This window comes from Cyprinus carpio, chromosome B3 (assembly GCF_018340385.1).
Source record: "Cyprinus carpio isolate SPL01 chromosome B3, ASM1834038v1, whole genome shotgun sequence".
In the NCBI taxonomy this organism is placed as follows: Eukaryota; Metazoa; Chordata; class Actinopteri; order Cypriniformes; family Cyprinidae; genus Cyprinus; species Cyprinus carpio.
This window is the reverse complement of record NC_056599.1, coordinates 36,759,976-36,768,052: the sequence shown is the minus strand read 5'-3', so window position 1 is coordinate 36,768,052 and position 8,077 is coordinate 36,759,976. Positions and strand designations below refer to the sequence as shown.

The following is an 8,077-nucleotide window of genomic DNA, read 5'->3' as shown; positions in this document are numbered from 1 at the left end:
TAATTAATGCATATACATTTTTATATAATTCACTTTACACAAATTGATGTAATCAAATATGCACCTGTACACAAACGTATCATCAAACACCCCCTTCAAACACTGCTCTAAGAATAAAAGCCTGGTAGACAGGCATCTTAAGGTGAGGTGAAAAGTTGAAAACATTCTTTTTTCCAAAGAATGGACGTAGATTTGAATTACAAAACTGATGAAGGTGACATGCAAATATAAAAAAAGCACAAGACAATTCAGGAAGTAAGGAGGTGTGTTCAGGTTGCCTCAGAATCACTTCTAAACACTGTCGCCTGGAGTGACACTGTCGATATGAGATTCCACCTGGGGTCCTTTGCGACTAAAGACTCATGATGCAAGAGGTTGGCATGTCCCCTGCTGGTTCTCAGTGTGCAGTTGTGAAAAGGTCCAGACTCATCTTATTCAGGCTTGCAGAGTCACATCTACAGAGTATTTCTGTTTGGGTAAAACAATGATCTATAAGAGATATCACACTATACATGTCAGAAGAAGTGAAAGGGGGTTTGTAACCAGGGTTGCCAGGTTTTCACAACAAAACCTGCCCAATTGCTTCTCAAAACCAGCCCAAAACTAACCAAGTTTTTAGTGCCCTGTTAAAAATGGCATTCTGGGGGGTAAATTTCACATTCCAGGGGCTAAATATCACGTTATTGGGGTCGCTTCAACCCGGGACATGAAAAACAACCCACTGCAACAGTGTTAAAGTAGCCCAATTCTGCTGGAAAACTGAGGACTTGGCAACACTGCTTGTAACATTGTCTATGGTGTCGTGAGGTCACACTGCTGTATCTCAGCCCTGTTTATTCCTTCAAAACTAGTTCTACAGAAATGTGTCAACCACTTCTAACAAACAGAAGCTTACACAAAGCTTTGGCCTATCCTATAGTGTATAACAGTGTTGGGGTAAGTAACTTTTAAAAGTAATGCATTACAATATTGAGTTACTCCATAAAAAAGTAACTAATTGTGTTACTTAGTTACTTTTATTGGAAAGTAATACATTGCATTAGTTTTGCCTCAATTTTTGTCACCTGGGCTGGGCTTGCTTATTTGTTTTTTTACTAAAGTGAAATTAATATACCTTCAGTTGAAGGAAATGCCTCTGCACCTCACTCCCAATTACTCTCAACATGGGAATAGGAGAGCTGTCAGTAAATTAATGGGAAACCAAAGTAACCTACGTTACTTATTTGAAAAAGAAACTTTACTAAAAGTAAATTTAAAAGTAATGCAATTACATAACTCACATTACTTGTAATACACTCCCCCCAACACTGGTGTACACACTGGATTTTATTTGGCCTGCTGGTACAGAGGGAAATGTTGAACAAAAAAATCCTTGAAGGGACAGTATGACCCTTATTAAAGGGGTGGTCAATCAATTATTTTTGAAGGCTTGATTGTTTTTAAGGGGGGCACTGTAACATGTTTATGCTTTGTTTTTGTTTTGTTTTTAAAGTTGCATTATTTTACGCATATTTTATGTTTATTCTACACCATTTTTCCATTCTCCTAAAAATGGTCTGTTCACTTCCTGGTTCCTCCCTCAGAAATTCACAATGGGCTCAGATTGGTTAGCTGGCCCAGTGTGATGTGATTTGCTAACTGCCTAGTGCACATTGTCCAGAAACATCCCACCTCTTACCTTAACGGGTTATTGCATGTGCTCTGGTGTATTGTAAACAATGGCGTCAATTTAGCTTATCAATTTGAGCTTGAGTCAGACCCAGAGAATAATATTGAAAAGGATCGAGCAGAACATATACAAGCACAACTCTTACAGGACATTTCAGAATGGTATGGTTTTTAGTTCGTAGTTGTCTCGTACTTTTTACATCGTTATTTGTAATTGCTACTGCGGTTATCTTTTGATGTACGGTTTTATCCTCACGTTTGGGCAGGGTTTATGTAAATTTCAGGGTTTGTGATTCACTGACCCAGGATGTAGTTTGTTGCAGTCCCTACCAGTCATTTGTTGAAGGCCTTTAACAGCGAATTATGTGAAAGACAATTTCTCCCTTTGCATTGAACTTTAAGGATCATAACATTTGAGGGGATCAAAAAAGTTCATCAAAGTTTTCCTAAGACAAAAACGGATATTGTAATGTGAGCCAAAATCCTCACAATTAAAAGAACAAAAGACTTAAACTACTTCAGTCTGTGTGCATTGAATTAATTTAATACATGAGTTTCACAATTTGAGTTGAATTACTGAAATAAATGAACTTTTCCATGACATTCTAATTTATTGAGATGCACCTGTGTGTATGTTAAGTGTATTTTTATATATATATATATATATATATATATATATATATATATATATATATATATATATATATACAAACCCGATTCCAAAAAAGTTGGGACACTGTATAAATTGTGAATAAAAACTGTCAGGGTTCTGCCCTGGCAGCTGTGTCTATTTTGTCTTTGTTTAGTGTTTCTCTGTTTGTCCTTTTTATGACCACATGTCTTTGTCTTTGTTTATGTTGGCCATGTGCTCCTTTTGTCCTGCCCCCTTGTTTTCACATTACCACGCCCCCTCGTTTAGTCCTTGTTTTGGCACTCATTAATTGATTGTTCTCACCCTTGTTGGTGTGCTTTCCTTCCTATTTATTGTGCTCATTCCCTCATGTGTTTGCTGGTTCGTTTTGCTGTGTGAGTTAGTGTTTGCTTAGCTTGCTAGCTGATCTTTACTAATCGAGATTTTCTTTGTCTGTTAAAGTCTGGTATTTATTAGTTTAAGTTTATCTGGTCACGGTTTAGTCCAGTTTCAGTTTTTCTTTTTGTTTGGATCTCTATTTTAGTTTCTCATGAGTTTGATTGTTTTTTGAGTTTGACTGTTGTTTTTGTTGTTGAGTTTGAGTTTCTGATTTAGTCTTTCCAGTTATTTTCTAGAACTATTTTGTGTATTTGTTTCTTTACCTTTTAATTTACTTTTGGTAAGTCAGCTTTGGTTATTTCTCTAGCTCCCCCTTTATATCTTGTATCTTGTGTTCTAGGTCATAGCATTCCTGTCTGACTTTTTGCTCTTGTTTTGAATTATTATTATTATTATTATTATTATTATTATTATTATTATTATTACTATTTTTGTTCTCTTGTTGTCTTGAGTCTTGTCTAGTGTTTTGTGAGTTCTGTCTGTTCCTGTCTTGCCTCCTGCTTTCTCCCTGGCCACTGGGTCTCCCTGCCTGGAGGTCTGACGTGTGTGGCTTCACCTCCATAGCCAAGTGCCCTTGGTTCCTGGTGCTGTGGTCTGGTCTCTAGCACAGCCTCCTCTACAGTCCTGCGCTCGGTTGGCACCCAGGGCCCTCCTCGGCGGTCATCATCCCCCCCCCATCTGCCTGCTTCACTGTTGTACGCCCTTTCCTACTGTCTGGACTGTTCAAGCCACTCCCTCCTATCGTGCTTGTCTTATTTGTCAATAAACGTCCCCTGTTCAATCTGCATTTGGGTCCTCTCCCTCAGTAACCCTGACAGAACGAACCAGCCAAGTCAGGACCCAGCAGTATGAGTTTCAAGATCCTGCCCCCTGCAAATGCTCAGGAGAGACTGGCCCGCCAGCAAGGCCTGGGTGCACTTCGGCAGCAGGGGCAGGAGGTGAGGGCCTTTGCCCAATTCTTTTGGGACTATGTCCAGGGGCCTTGAGTACCAGGATGCAGCCCTTAAGGATGTCTTCAACCTCTGTCTATATGATCCACTGCCTCAGTGGGAGATGGAGCAATTGAGGATCTTGGACTTTTGGAACTTTTCCAATTATTTTGCACCACCGCAAAGGATTGGCAGATACTCACACCACCAGAGTCCACCGACAGTGATCACCCCCCACTCTCCCTAATCCATCGAGTCAACTTCCTGATCTTCTGACTCCCACTGAGAAAAGAAGAGAGAGAGAAGGAATGAGGGCAGCCAAAGCTGCTGCATCTGCCATTGAGACCTCTGTGGTTGTTCCAGCCTCCGAATCGGCTGAATCCCTCACGGTCACATCTGAGTCTACCAAGTGCTCTGAAGCATTCAAGCTGAAGGAAGCTGTGAGGGAAGTTCCCCTGTTAGCCCCTGTTTCTGTGTCAGTCAAGCCCCTTCTAGTTCATTCAAAGCCAGTCAAGTCCAGTCCTGAAAATTCTACGCCTGTTCAAGTCAGTCAAGATGTGGGTGAGGTGACAGCCTACAGGCCTGGGAGGCGAAAGGGTAGGAGGGCCCGGTGCCAGAAGTTGCTAGAGCCCTTAGTCCCGAGACCTCTCATGCAGTTATCCCGGAGGATCTCAAATTGTCCACTGCTTCAGTCATGCTCTTGGAGTCCAGTATTGAGCAGCGTGCCCCCCAGAGCTCGCTCCAGTGTCGGCTCCAGCCCCAGAGCTCGCTCCAGTGTCGGCTCCAGCCCCAGAGCTCGCTCCAGTGTCGGCTCCAGCCCCAGAGCTCGCTCCAGTGTCGGCTCCAGCCCCAGAGCTCGCTCCAGTGTCGGCTCCAGCCCCAGAGCCCGTTCCTGTGGCCCCGGAGGGCAGTTTGTCAGCCCCCGAGGGCAGTCAAGAATCAGTCTTGGAGTCCATGGCAGTCCCAGACCCTATTCTAGCCTCAAAGTCCACCCCAGAATTGTCTCCAGTCTTAAACTTTGCTCAAGTCCCAGAGGCCCTGGAGTCTGCCCTAGAGTATGTTTTAGTTCCAGACTTTTCTCCATTCCCTGAGTTTACTCCGGAGCTACTCCCAGTCCCGGAGTTATCAAGGTCCATCCCAATTTTGACTTCAGAGCAATTTTTCAGTCCAGGAACAACCAGAGATCATCACAGAGCAAGTCCAGGAACAGAACAAGGTCATTCCAAAACCAGTCCCAGGGTATGTTCCAGAGCCTACGTCATTCCTGAAGCCAGTCTCTGAGTTTGTCCAAGAGCCAATCCTAGAGCAAGAGTCTGTTCCAGTAGCCCCGGAGGGCAGTCAAGAATCCCACTCCTGAGTCTGTTCCAATAGCCCTGGAGGGCAGTCCAGAACCAATTCCTAAGTCTATTCCAGTGGCCCCGGAGGGCAGTTCTGCTGCTTCTGTGGAAAGTCAAGAGTATGCGCCTGAACCAATTCATTGTCTGATCAAGCTCCCGAGTCTGCTTCATTCCAGAGTCTGTCAAAAGTCTGCTACGGATTCATCCAAGAGCCCTCAGAGCCAGTCCCAGCAACCCATTCCTGATCCAGTCCAACTTCAGGAGGGGGTACCTTACCATACTCCAACCTCCAAATCTCCAGAACTATCCACTTCCCCTACCACTTTCAAGCCATCAATTGTCAAGGCCGGTCAGTACTTCTACTTATGCCACCACCCGTATCCCTATGGCCCCATCTTCTCTGCGGCGAGGCTTTAACCGTACTCAAACCATGCCTGCTGCCTTCAGCCCTACCCTGTCAGGCTACACCCCTGGACATACTCCCACCCTTCCCACCCCCTCTCATGTGCTGCCTGGTTGCTTTGGGTTCTGCTATGTCTGCACCCCCCTGGACTTGTTTGCCTGGTTTGGACGCCAGGAGGCGTCCTTTGGGAGAGGGGTACTGTCAGGGTTCTGCCCTGGCAGCTGTGTCTATTTTGTCTTTTGTTTAGTGTTTCTCTGTTTGTCCTGTGTATGACCACATGGCTTTGTCTTTGTTTATGTTGGCCATGTGCTCCTTTTGTCCTGCCCCCTTGTTTCACATTACCACGGCCCCCTCGTTTAGTCCTTGTTTGGCACTCATTAATTGATTTGTTCTCACCTTGTGTGGTGTGCTTTCCTTCCTATTTATTGTGCTCATTTCCCTCATGTGTTTGCTGGTTCGTTTTGCTGTGTGAGTTAGTGTTTGCTTAGCTTGCTAGCTGATCTTTACTAATCGAGATTTTCTTTGTCTGTTAAAGTCTGGTATTTATTAGTTTAAGTTTATCTGGTCACGGTTTAGTCCAGTTTCAGTTTTTCTTTTTGTTTGGATCTCTATTTTAGTTTCTCATGAGTTTGATTTGTTTTTGAGTTTGACTTGTTTTTGTTGTTGAGTTTGAGTTTCTTGATTTAGTCTTTCCAGTTATTTCTAGAACTATTTTGTATTTGTTTCTTTACCTTTTAATTTACTTTTGGTAAGTCAGCTTTGGTTATTTCTCTAGCTCCCCTTTTATCTTGTTTCTAGGTCATAGCATTCCTGTCTGACTTTTTGCTCTTGTTCTTGAATAATTATTATTATTATTATTATTATTATTATTATTATTATTATTATTACTATTATTGTTTTTGTTCTCTTGTTGTCTTGAGTCTTGTCTAGTGTTTTGTGAGTTCTGTCTGTTCCTGTCTTGCCTCCTGCTTTCTCCCTGGCCACTGGGTCTCCCTGCCTGGAGGTCTGACATGTGTGGCTTCACCTCTATAGCCAAGTGTCCTTGGTTCCTGGTGCTGTGGTCTGGTCTCTAGCACAGCCTCCTCTACAGTCCTGTGCTCGGTTGGCACCCAGGGCCCTCCTCGGCGGTAATTGTCCCCCATCTGCCTGCTTCACTGTTGTACGCCCTTTCCTACTGTCTGGACTGTTCAAGCCACTCCCTCCTATCGTGCTTGTCTTATTTGTCAATAAACGTCCCCTGTTCAATCTGCATTTGGGTCCTCTCCCTCAGTAACCCTGACAAAAAACAGAATGCAATGATGTGGAAGTTTCAAATTTCAATATTTTATTCAGAATACAACATAGATGACATATCAAATGTTTAAACTGAGAAAATGTATCATTTTAAGGGAAATATAAGTTGATTTTAAATTTCATGGCATCAACACATCTCAAAAAAGTTGGGACAAGGCCATATTTACCACTGTGTGGCATCCCCTCTTCTTTTTATAACAGTCTGCAAACATGTGGGGACTGAGGAGACAAGTTGCTCAAGTTTAGGAATAGTAATGTTGTCCCATTCTTACAGGCTTCTAGTTGCTCAACTGTCTTAGGTCTTCTTTGTCGCATCTTCCTCTTTATGATGCGCCAAATGTTTTCTATGGGTGAAAGATCTGGACTGCAGGCTGGCCATTTCAGTACCCGGATCCTTCTTCTACGCAGCCATGATGTTGTAATTGATGCAGTATGTGGTCTGGCATTGTCATGTTGGAAAATGCAAGGTCTTCCCTGAAAGAGAATCTGGATGGGAGCATATGTTGTTCTAGAACTTGGATATACCTTTCAGCATTGATGGTGCTTTTCCAGATGTGTAAGCTGCCCATGCCACATGCACTCATGCAACCCCATAGCATCAGAGATGCCGGCTTCTGAGCTGAGCGCTCATAACAACTTGGGTTGTCCTTGTCCTCTTTAGTCCGGATGACATGGCGTCCCAGTTTTCCAAAAAGAACTTCAAATTTTGATTCGTCTGACCACAAAACAGTTTTCCACTTTGCCACAGTCCATTTTAAATGAGCCTTGGCCCAGAGAAAATGCCTGCGCTTCTGGATCATGTTTAGATATGGCTTCTTTTTTGACCTATAGAGTTTTAGAGCCGGCAACGGCGAATGGCACGGTGGATTGTGTTCACCGACAATGTTTTCTGGAAGTATTCCTAAGCCCATGTTGTGATTTCCAATATAGTAGCATTCCTGTATGTAATGCAGTGCTGTCTAAGGACCCGAAGATCACGGGCATCCAGTATGGTTTACCGGCCTTGACCCTTACGCACAGAGATTGTTCCAGATTCTCTGAATCTTTGGATGATATTATGCACTGTAGATGATGATAACTTCAAACTCTTTGCAATTTTTCTCTGAGAAACTCTTTCTGATATTGCTCCACTATTTTTCACCACAGCATTGGGGGAATTGGTGATCCTCTGCCCATCTTGACTTCTGAGAGACACTGCCACTCTGAGAGGCACTTTTTGTACTCAATCATGTTGTCAATTGACCTAATAAGTTGCAAATTGGTCCTCCAGCTGTTCTTTATATGTACATTTAACTTTTCCGGCCTCTTATTGCTACCTGTCCCAACTTTTTTTGGAATGTGTAGCTCTCATGAAATCCAAAATGAGCCAATATTTGGCATGACATTTCAAAATGTCTCACTTTCAACATTTGATATG

The 8,077-nt window shown here is 43.1% G+C and overlaps 1 long non-coding RNA gene across 1 annotated transcript; it reads left to right on the top strand.

Annotated features, from left to right (window-relative positions):
* Positions 1 to 2,947: 2,947 nt before the first annotated feature.
* LOC122136897 lies at positions 2,948 to 3,485 on the top strand. The gene is made up of 2 exons (XR_006154384.1): positions 2,948 to 2,978; positions 3,151 to 3,485. It is a non-coding gene; the product is annotated as an uncharacterized LOC122136897 (long non-coding RNA).
* Positions 3,486 to 8,077: the final 4,592 nt, after the last annotated feature.